A 9,989-nucleotide genomic window follows, 5' to 3' on the forward strand; every position below is an offset into this window, starting at 1 on the left:
GGGCCTGTTGGGGGTCTTCTTTTCCACCGAAGGTCCTCAAGGCAAATACTATAAAGGTATACGCAACATGAAGATACAACCCGAAGACGATGCGGACAAAAGCCGAAGCTATGACTGAAGGAGCTTCGGCTTAGCATTATGATGAAGGCAAAGGACGATACCGACTTAAGGAGGAAAAGACTATCTAGTCCTTAATAGTTCGCATTATGATTACAATTAGTTATCAGGGACATGAATGTAACTTTTTCTGGGTTGCGTCCCGTGCCTATAAATAGATGAATAGTACTCTCGTACTGTTCACGTTGGATTGTAATCACTCTTGCGTCACTCTCGCATCTTCACCTTTTAGCAAGCCGAAGGTATAAATGTAATATAAATATTGTTGATGTTTATTCATGTTTATGAAATGAGAATATAAATAACTTATTGATTCATAATCGTTATTTATATTCTTTTGTATTTCATGTACTCTTATTTATATTTGTTCATTGAGATGATAAAGGTATTCCATTCATGACCTTCGTCTGGTGACCATTATATCCAAAAGGAGATAATGCTTCGAAGGACGAAGGTCTCTAATTATTGACAATCGTGTTGTCTTGTTCTTGATGTATAACATTTGAGAACAAGGACCAACATTGGCGCCCACCTCCGGTGAACTCACTTCCACAGTTGTGACGATGGCTTCGCAAAACAACCAAGCTGTAGCACCGTCGACCACGAAGCTGGTGCTCCCAATCACAGGTGGATCAAGCTCTGAACCATCCAACAAGAAGCTGAAGAAAGAAGCACAGAGAAGGGTACAACATGTCGAGGTGCAAGGACCCTTCATTAGGTCCAAGTGATCTCATATTCCAATTACCTTCTCTCAGGAAGACCTTCAGCTTAAGGATTATCCTCATAACGATGCAATGGTAATATCTTGTGTTATCAAGGGATTTTTGGTTCACAATGTCTTAGTGGACACAGGTAGTGCAACAAATATCATCTTTGCAAAGGATTTTAGGCAAATGCAAGAGCCAGAGGATAAGATACATGATGCAACACACCCTCTTTGTGGATTCAGAGGAAGACAGATTGTGGCACTTGGCAAGATAACAATGCCAGTTACCTTCGGCTATGTTCATAACGCAAGAACAGAACATGTTGTCTTTGACATTGTTGATATGGAGTATCCATACAATGCAATCATTGGTCGAGGGATGCTTAATGCCTTCGAAGCAATACTTTATCCAACACATCTTTGCATGAAGATACCTTCAGAACAAGGGCCCATTGTTGTACACGGGAGTCAAGAAGCTGCCAGGAGAGCTGAAGGGAGTTGGACGGATTCGAAGGCTATTCATAATATAGATAAAGCCGAAGCTTATCAGCAGTATAAGCATAAAAGAGAGAAGGTTGCTTTAGCAGATCAACCGAAGCCTATGCTTTTGTATAAAGACATAGCAGAGCAAAAAGTATTGCTAGGATCCCAGCTGTTTGATGAACAGGAAAAAACTTTGTTAAGATTCTTGTTTAACAACAAAGATGTTTTTGCTTGGACAGCCAGTGTTAATCGATACGTTATTGAGCACTCACTCAATGTGGACCCGTCCTTCAGACCAAGAAAGCAGAGGCTTCGAAAAATGTCCGATGATAAAGCCGAAGGTGCACGAAATGAAGTCAAGAGACTTATAAGTGCCGGCGTCATCAGAGAAGCAACATACCTAGAGTGGCTAGCCAACATTGTCATGGTAAAGAGAGCTAATGGAAAATGGAGAATGTGTATCGACTTCACAGATCTCAACAAGGCATGTCCGAAGGATGAATTCCCACTACAAAGAATAGATTCCCTTGTGGATGCAGCAGCTTCTTCAGAGCTCATGAGTTTACTAGACTGCTACTCGGGTTATCATCAAATCTGGATGAAGAAAGAGGATGAGCCAAAGACAAGCTTCATAACTCCTAGTGGTACCTATTGTTACCTTCGGATGCCTGAAGGGCTCAAGAATGCTGGAGGAAGCTTCAGCAGAATGACCGCCAAGGTTCTTCACTCCCAAATTGGCAGGAATGTGCTGACATATGTCGATGATATCATAGTGATGGCAACGAATGTGATTTATCCGTGTATCCGCAGATAAAAAACCCGTTGGGCACGGTTTTGGGAACGAGCCTGTACTCGTGGATACGGATTAAGATAGCATTTGATATCCATGGATATTTTTAAAATGGGTACGAAAAATCAATATCCATACTCGAATACCCGAATATCCATTAAAGTAACCTGACATGTGGGGTCACTGGAGTTTGGAACCACTTCACGGACCACTTGTATGTTTGTAATTTTATGAATTTGAACAATTCAGATTTGATTTTGCTAGACAATTTTATATTGCTCGTTGTATGCCTTAATACATGTATCAGATTTGATTTGCTGGACAAATTTTGTATGGTTGTATGTTTTTATCATATTTAAATTTGCTGGACAAATATGTTATCATATTTGAATTTGCTGGATTTAAATATGTTGTATGTGTAGTGGGCAAACGGATATATCCGCGGATATCCATTACCCACGGGTAACGGATGTGGATACTGTTTTTTATTCGTAGCGGGTAACGGGTACAGGTTCAGATATCAGATATAAGTCGCGGATATGGATGCCCAGAGACACTATCCGCGGATGCTTTATTTGTTGCCATCCCTATGATATCATAGTAAAAAGCACAAAGCAAGAAAATCATGTTGCTGATTTGCAAGAAACATTTGCCAATTTCAGATAAGTTGGTCTGAAGCTAAATCTAGAAAAAATGTGTCTTCAGAGTGAAGAAGGGCAAGTTTCTTGGTTGCCTGGTATCAACAAAAGGCATCAAAGCTAACCCAAGCAAGATCGAAGCTATCCTTCAGATGGAGCCACCAAATTCAAAAAGGGGGCTCAACGGTTAGTAGGAAGACTGGCATCGTTAAACAAATTCATTTTAAGATCAGCAGAGAGGAATTTACCTTTCTTTGAAATACTGAATTCAGCCAAAGTCTTCTAATGGGGCCCAGCTCAGCAGAGAGCCTTCAAAGAGCTGAAGCAGTATTTAATAGATCTAACAACTCTAACCCCACCTTCATTAGGAGCTCTGTTACTTCTATATGTGTATGCTTCCCATGCTGCGGTTAGTGCAACACTTGTACAAGAGAACAAGAGGGCCAGGTAAAAAAGCAAGCACCGGTATACTTCGTTTCCGAAGTACTCAGCTTTTCAAAGAAAAATTACACAGAGTTGGAGAAGGTACTGTATGCTGTATTGATGCCCTCTAGAAAGCTTCGGCATTACTTTCAAGCATATCACATAATAGTGCCTTCATCGCAACCCCTGAAGGACATAATGAGGAACAGAGAAGCTACCGGAAGGATCGGGAAATGGGTCGCGGAACTTAACGAATTCACCATTAATTACGTGCACAGATCCTCAATACAATCTCAGGCTTTAGCAGACTTCATTGCTGATTGGACGCCAGGGGCTCAGGATGAAGAAGCAACAAAAGATGTTGAAGCTTGGATTCTATTTTGCGATGGATCTTGGGGGACCTTCGGTGTTGGGGCAGCTGCTGTTCTAGTTGCACCTTCTAAAGTCAGAACATGTTATGCAATAAAGTTAGACTTCAGCTGTACAAATAACATTGTCGAGTACGAAGCTCTTCTTTTGGGGCTTCGGAAGCTAAAAGCAATGAGAATAATAAGGGCAATCCTCAAAACTGATTCGCAAGTTATCTTGGGTCATGTGGATAAAAGCAGTAAGGCAAGAGACCCCAAGCTTGAAAAGTATCTGGATGCATTCCGAAGGTTGGAAGCTTCTTTCGAAGGTTTTTTCTGTAAAAAATATCCCAAAGGGAGAGAATGAGCATGCAGATTTATTAGCTAAATCAGCGGCACAGGGCTCCCTTTGCCTTCAGAAGTATGTTTTGAAACAATAAAAGCACCTTCAGTCGAGCTCTTGGAAAGAGTAGTGCTCACAATCTCACCTGTACATAGTGAAGACTGGAGGACTGAAATAGTATCCTTTCTCCAGGGCAACTGTTTTTCAGATGATGAAGCTTATAACAAGAGAATGGAAGCAAGGACAATACCTTATGTAATAATAGAAGGGGAGTTATACAAGCATGGAGTTTGCTCCCCGTTGCTCAAATGCGTCCAGAACTGAAGGACAGGAATTAATGAAGGAGATACATGCAGGCTTATGTGGAGCCCACATTGGGTTTAGACCTCTGCTAGGAAAAGTTTTTAGACAAGGTTTTTACTAGCCAAAGGCAGCTTCGGATGCAGCAGATTTAGTTCAAAAATGTGAAAATTGTCAAAGATGTGCCAGAGACCAGAAACAACATTCGTCTTTAACTCAGCTAATACAACCAACATGGCCATTGCAAAGATGGGGGTTGGATTTGTTAGGGCCACTACCTCCAGCGCAAGGCATCCTGAAATACATTGTGGTGGCAGTGGAATACTTTTCTAAGTGGATTGAAGCAAAGCCTTTGGCTACAATAACTTCGGCCACAGTGCAAAAATTCTTCTGGCAGAACATAGTTTGTCGCTTCAGCATACCGAAGGCTATCACCGTTGATAACGGAACTCAATTCGATGCTAAAACTTTCAAAACTTTCTGTAGTCAAATTGGCACAAAAATACACTTTGCATCAGTGAGGCACCCGAAGTCAAATGGGTTGGTAGAAAGGGCAAATGGAATCATAATAACAGGAATAATGAAGTCAATCTTCAATCCGCCGAAAGGGAAGTGGCCAGACGAATTAATAAAAGTGGTTTGGAGCCACAACACCACTGCATCAAGATCAACAGGGCTTACTCCATTCAAGCTTCTGTTCGGTGACAAAGCAATAACACCGGAAGAAGCAAGAATGGGTTCAATAAGAACCTTAGCTTCGACGGAGGATGAAGCTGATTGCCAAGTAACAAAAGACACCATAGAAGGGACCAGACTTTAGGCCATAGAGCACATCAATAAATACTAGGCCGAAACAATAAAATGGCATGACAGAAAAGTTCGATTGAAAAATATCAAGCCAGGTCATTTGGTGCTTCGAAGGATAGCTAACCCAGATACAGTGGGGAAGCTTCAGCTAAAATGGGAAGGCCCTTTTTTGATAGTATCTTCATCAAGACCCGGTTCTTACAGACTGAAGGACATGGACGACAATGACGTACCCATGTCTTGGAATGCCGATGAGCTTCGGCGATATTATGTGTAATTGATGTAATTTTCTTATTTTTTTCCTATGGCACCCTTTTCCTTTCAAGAGGGGAGAAAGATTTTTAATGTCCCCATAGGTTGTAATTTTCATTTTTTGTTTAGCCCTATGCAATACAAGGGCCAAATTCCCCCAAGAATGTAACATGTAACATTAGAATCCACACCATCAAGTGCAAAAAGAACATGGAGAAGCTCAAAAGTCGTCCCTAAGGGGATGCAGAGCTAAATTGTCACCTGGAGGGTGCGAAACTACAACAGTCGTTCCTAAGGAGCGCAGAGTAAGTTCCGAAGCTCAAAAGTCATTCCTAAGGGAGCGTAGAGTAAGTTTTGAAGCTCAAAAGTCATTCCTAAGGGAATGCAGAGCCAAAATGCCACCGAAATAGAAGGTGAAGAAGCTCAAAAGTCGTTCCTAAGGGGATGCAGAGCTTAAATGCCACCGAAATAGAAGGTGAAGAAGCTCAAAAGTCGTTCCTAAGGGGATGCAGAGCTTAAATGCCACCAAAATAGAAGGCAGAGAGACTCAAAAGTCGTTCCTAAGGGGATGCAGAGTCTGGGTGTGCTTTCGTGTGTGTTTGGGTCATACATTTGCATATTCCATCACATCATTCTTTGCATTCATACTAACAATCATTAGACATCCGTAGGATCATCATTATCATGACATGAAGCACATGCGTTAACAGGAAAGAAAAAAGATGCCTATCTTTGGTGACAAAATGCTTCGTTGAATACGAAGATGCTTCGATGTGAACGAAAAGAAGGGAAGGTGTTTTTCGCCTTCGGCTCAAAAATTGTAATTGTGGGTTTCGTCCATAGCAAAGCAATTCACACATGGACGAAGAGGCAAACTTATATTACAAGGTATGGACAAATATGTACAATGTTGTGTTCAACTCTCAATTACAATCTTTCACCAAATAATGCAAAGAGAGACCAAGTTTTCTACAGGTAATTAAAAAAAAGAAGCTCTAAGAGCCTTCAGCCCTCCGGAACAAGCTTCGGCTTAGCGACCTTCGGCGCCATCATCCTACAGACAGATGACGGTATAATGTAATCGCAGATGTAATAAAGAAAAACCAAGGTAAAAGACATGTAAAAGTTTCATACTGAATGGAGCAGTTTTCGAGCTTCGTCTCCAGCTAGCTCGCGCCCACCCTTAGCCCAAATTTGAGTGATAAATCTGTTTCCAATGCTACAGGCTTCATCGGGAATATCAACTAAGTCTGATGATGAGAGGATGAAGGTTGGTTTGTTAACTGTTTTGGCATGAGTACATCCGACCTTCAAAAATGCAGCAGATGTGCCACGAGAAGCTAACAGAGCACAAAAATCCCCGTGCCCAGTTATAACTTCATCGAGTGCTTCAACTTCGTTTTCAATGTGCTTGAAGGCTTTAGGGATATCTTCAGCTGAAGGAGCAATTTCTTCAGAACTAGCCCCAACCGAGTTGAATATTCCTTTTAGTCGGATTACACAGCGAGTGGCAAAGTCCGTGCACTTATTCCGAATGTCTTTCAATGATTCCTGTAGCTTCATATATTTCTCAGCTTCAGCTTCAGCTTTCGCTTGCAGTTCTTTTGTTTCCAGCTCAAAGCGCTCTGATTTTTTCTTTAAAGTTGTTTGAGCATTATCAAGTTCTTCGCTTAATTTAGTATTTTGAGACTGTACTTCCGCGAGAGAGCCTTCGGCTGCTCGCAGCAGAAAATCTTTCTCCTCTAGAGAAGCTTCAAGATCCTTTATCTTATTCTCTAAGCCTTCAATTATAATCTCGTTTTTCTTATCTTTGTTATCCTGCTGCATTTTCAAAGCTTTGCTCAGCAGCATGCTCTGCAACAACAAGTCATGGTCAGAACATCTAATTCACCGCGAAGATGATAATAATAACAACCTAGTCAAGTGCCTCACCTTGAAGTTGGAATAAAACAAGCTACCAACAATATGTTGCCATCGGTAGCAGCTGATATCAGCCTCTAGCTTCGGAAAGCCAACACTCTTGGACAGAGTGCCGACTATCTTTGCCCCGGCGCGCTCGCGGACGCATCCTAGGATCTCCTCGTCAGCCCCCCAAAGAGCAAAGCCCCTAGTTGATATCCGCCGGATACAGCAAATTCCCGCAACTCTCACTTGTCCTCTTCAGACAATTCTTGGCCGCCCAGGTGCCGAAGATCGAAATATTTTTCGCCCGAAGGACTAGCATCAATTTCCCTTTCTTTGCTTGGCGCTGCGACCATTTCTTCCTCTATAGCCACATCTTTAACCACATCTGATATGAGCCTATCAATATCTAACGTTGTTGTTTCGGCTTCGTCAGTGTTTTTGACTTTGGTAGTAGCATCAGCTTCCGCACCCGCAGTAGTCACTATTTTAGCCGCTGAGGCTGAAGGCGGTGTTCCCTCGATGGCTTGCATCACGTTAACTATTCGTCGTTTCTTTTGCCCTTCAACCTTTTCCTTTGCAGCCGAAGGTTGTTCTTTCTTCTGTAAAAATTGTGTCAGTTCTGATCCTAGAGGACTTAGTAGCTTGAAGTGTGAGGAATTAGTCATTACCTTTCAAATTTCTGCTACTTCGGCAGTAGAGGGCGTTGAAGGAGCTTCTTCTCCTGTCTCATCCACCTTCGGCTCAGCAGAGGGCGTTATGTCAAGCTTTCGCTTTTTAGAAATTGCCGCTTTCGGCTCAGGAGCTGACTTTGATTTCTTCAAAATTTTCTTATCTTCCTTTACTAGCCGAGTAGCTTGCCTACTCAGGATGCTGACAATCCTTTTCCTTTTCACCCCTTCGGCCCCTTTGTCAAGCCTTTCATAGTCTGGGTATTCGAAGTTTAATGCGTCCATCACCCGATTCAGCCTTCATTTTGGCCGGGTGCTGAAGGCAGCAGTCATTAATTGATCCCCTTTCTTGGTGTAGTTGCCAAGAATTTCATTGCACATTGTTTCGGTCATTTCTAGCCACTCTTTGCATGGCTTCTTGAATTGTTTCTCAAATTTAAATCGGTAGGGGAGCCAAACAAGTTTGTACTTTTTGCCCCTCCTTCTTCTTAGGCATTCCCCAGCCACTAGATGTCGGAAATATTCTATTTGCCAAGTACTCTTGCACTAGATCTCTAGTGCTGATTTCGGCTGCTACCACTCTGAATTCTACTTCGGCTACCTAGCATGGGGAGCCAAGCTGTAGGTGGCACAAGGGCCTTGTCATCCTGAAGCTCAATTTCAATGGACTCATGACCATAGTCATTAGCTTATCCCTTCTCTTCTCATCTACCTTTATGTAAAACCAGTCGCTTTTTCCAACCGGTCAGCCACTTGGTACGATAGCCGAGAACCGGGGCCTTCGTATCCTTCTGATACGCAAAGTTATAGCAGCCTAAGTTCTCATGAAGACCATCTGCTCTGGCCTTCGTTTGATAGTGCAGCTCGTGCACCCGGCAGAAAGCTTCGGCATTGGGACTCATACACTGGCTTCGGAGGGCCCATATGTAGACACTAAGTCTAACGATTGCATTGGGTGTCAGCTGATGAAAGTATATCTCAAAAATTTTCAAAACTTCTCCAATCATCTCATGCAGGGGGAAACGAAGTCCTTCCCTGAAGAAGCTTTTAAACACTACGACTTCATCATCTTTTGGTTCTAGAATCACCTCTTCCCCAACAAACCGGATAAGCTTGCTCTCGGCCTCCCCAAAGTAGCCCAATTTCTTCATCATAACCATGTCGTCTGCCATCATAGTAGATTTACCTAATTGAAAGGGAAATAGGGTCAAACCTTTTCCTAAATGATTTTGGTGGTTGAATTGCCCAACACAAATAATTGGACTAACTAGTTTGCTCTAGATTATATGTTCTACAGGTGCCAAAGGTTCAACACAAACCAATAAAAAGATCCGAGTTAGGGTTCAAAAGAAAGGAGCAAAAGAAACCGAAGAGAACCCTCGTCTGACACACCGGACTGTCCGGTGTGCCACCGGACAGTGTCCGATGCACCAGGGAGAATCGACCTCAAACTCTTCACCTTCGGGTTTCTCTAGGTGCACTCCGCTATAATTCACCGGACTGTCCGGTGGCACACTAGACTGTCCGGTGCACCAAGCGGAGCAACGACTATCAGCGCAACAGTCGACTGCACAGTGCCCTGACAGAGCTACAGTTCGTGGCAGAAGTCATAGCAGGCGCTAGTGGCGCACCGGACTGTCCGGTGCACCAAGATGTCAGAGCTCCAACGGTCGAAATCGTCACAACCCTAACGGTTAGGTGACATGGCTGGTGCACCGGATAGTGTCTGGTGGCGCACCGGACTGTCCGGTGGCGCACCGGACTGTCCGATGCGCCCATCGACAGCAGCCCAACCCCAACGGTTGGTTTGGTGGTTGGGGCTATAAATACCCCCAACCACCACCATTCATTGCATCCATGTTTTTCAGCCATTACATTCAATGCAAGAGCTCTAGACTTCACTCCAAGACACAAACAAGAGATCAAATCCTCTCCAAAGTCCAAAACCACTCCAAACATTTAGTGACTTGTGAGAGAGATTTTCGTGTTCATTTGAGTTCTTGTCGCTTGGATCGCTTTTCTTCTTCCCCATTCTTGTTCTCAACACCTTTGTAATCAAAGCAAGATACACCAAATTGTGGTAGTCCTTATGGGGTCTAAGTGACCCATTTGATTGAGGAGAAAAGCTCACTCGGTCTAGGTGACCGTTTGAGAGAGGGAAAGGGTTGAAAAAGACCCGGTCTTTGTGACCACCTCAACGGGGAGTAGGT

This window comes from Zea mays, chromosome 5 (genome assembly GCF_902167145.1).
Source record: "Zea mays cultivar B73 chromosome 5, Zm-B73-REFERENCE-NAM-5.0, whole genome shotgun sequence".
NCBI lineage: Eukaryota > Viridiplantae > Streptophyta > Magnoliopsida > Poales > Poaceae > Zea > Zea mays.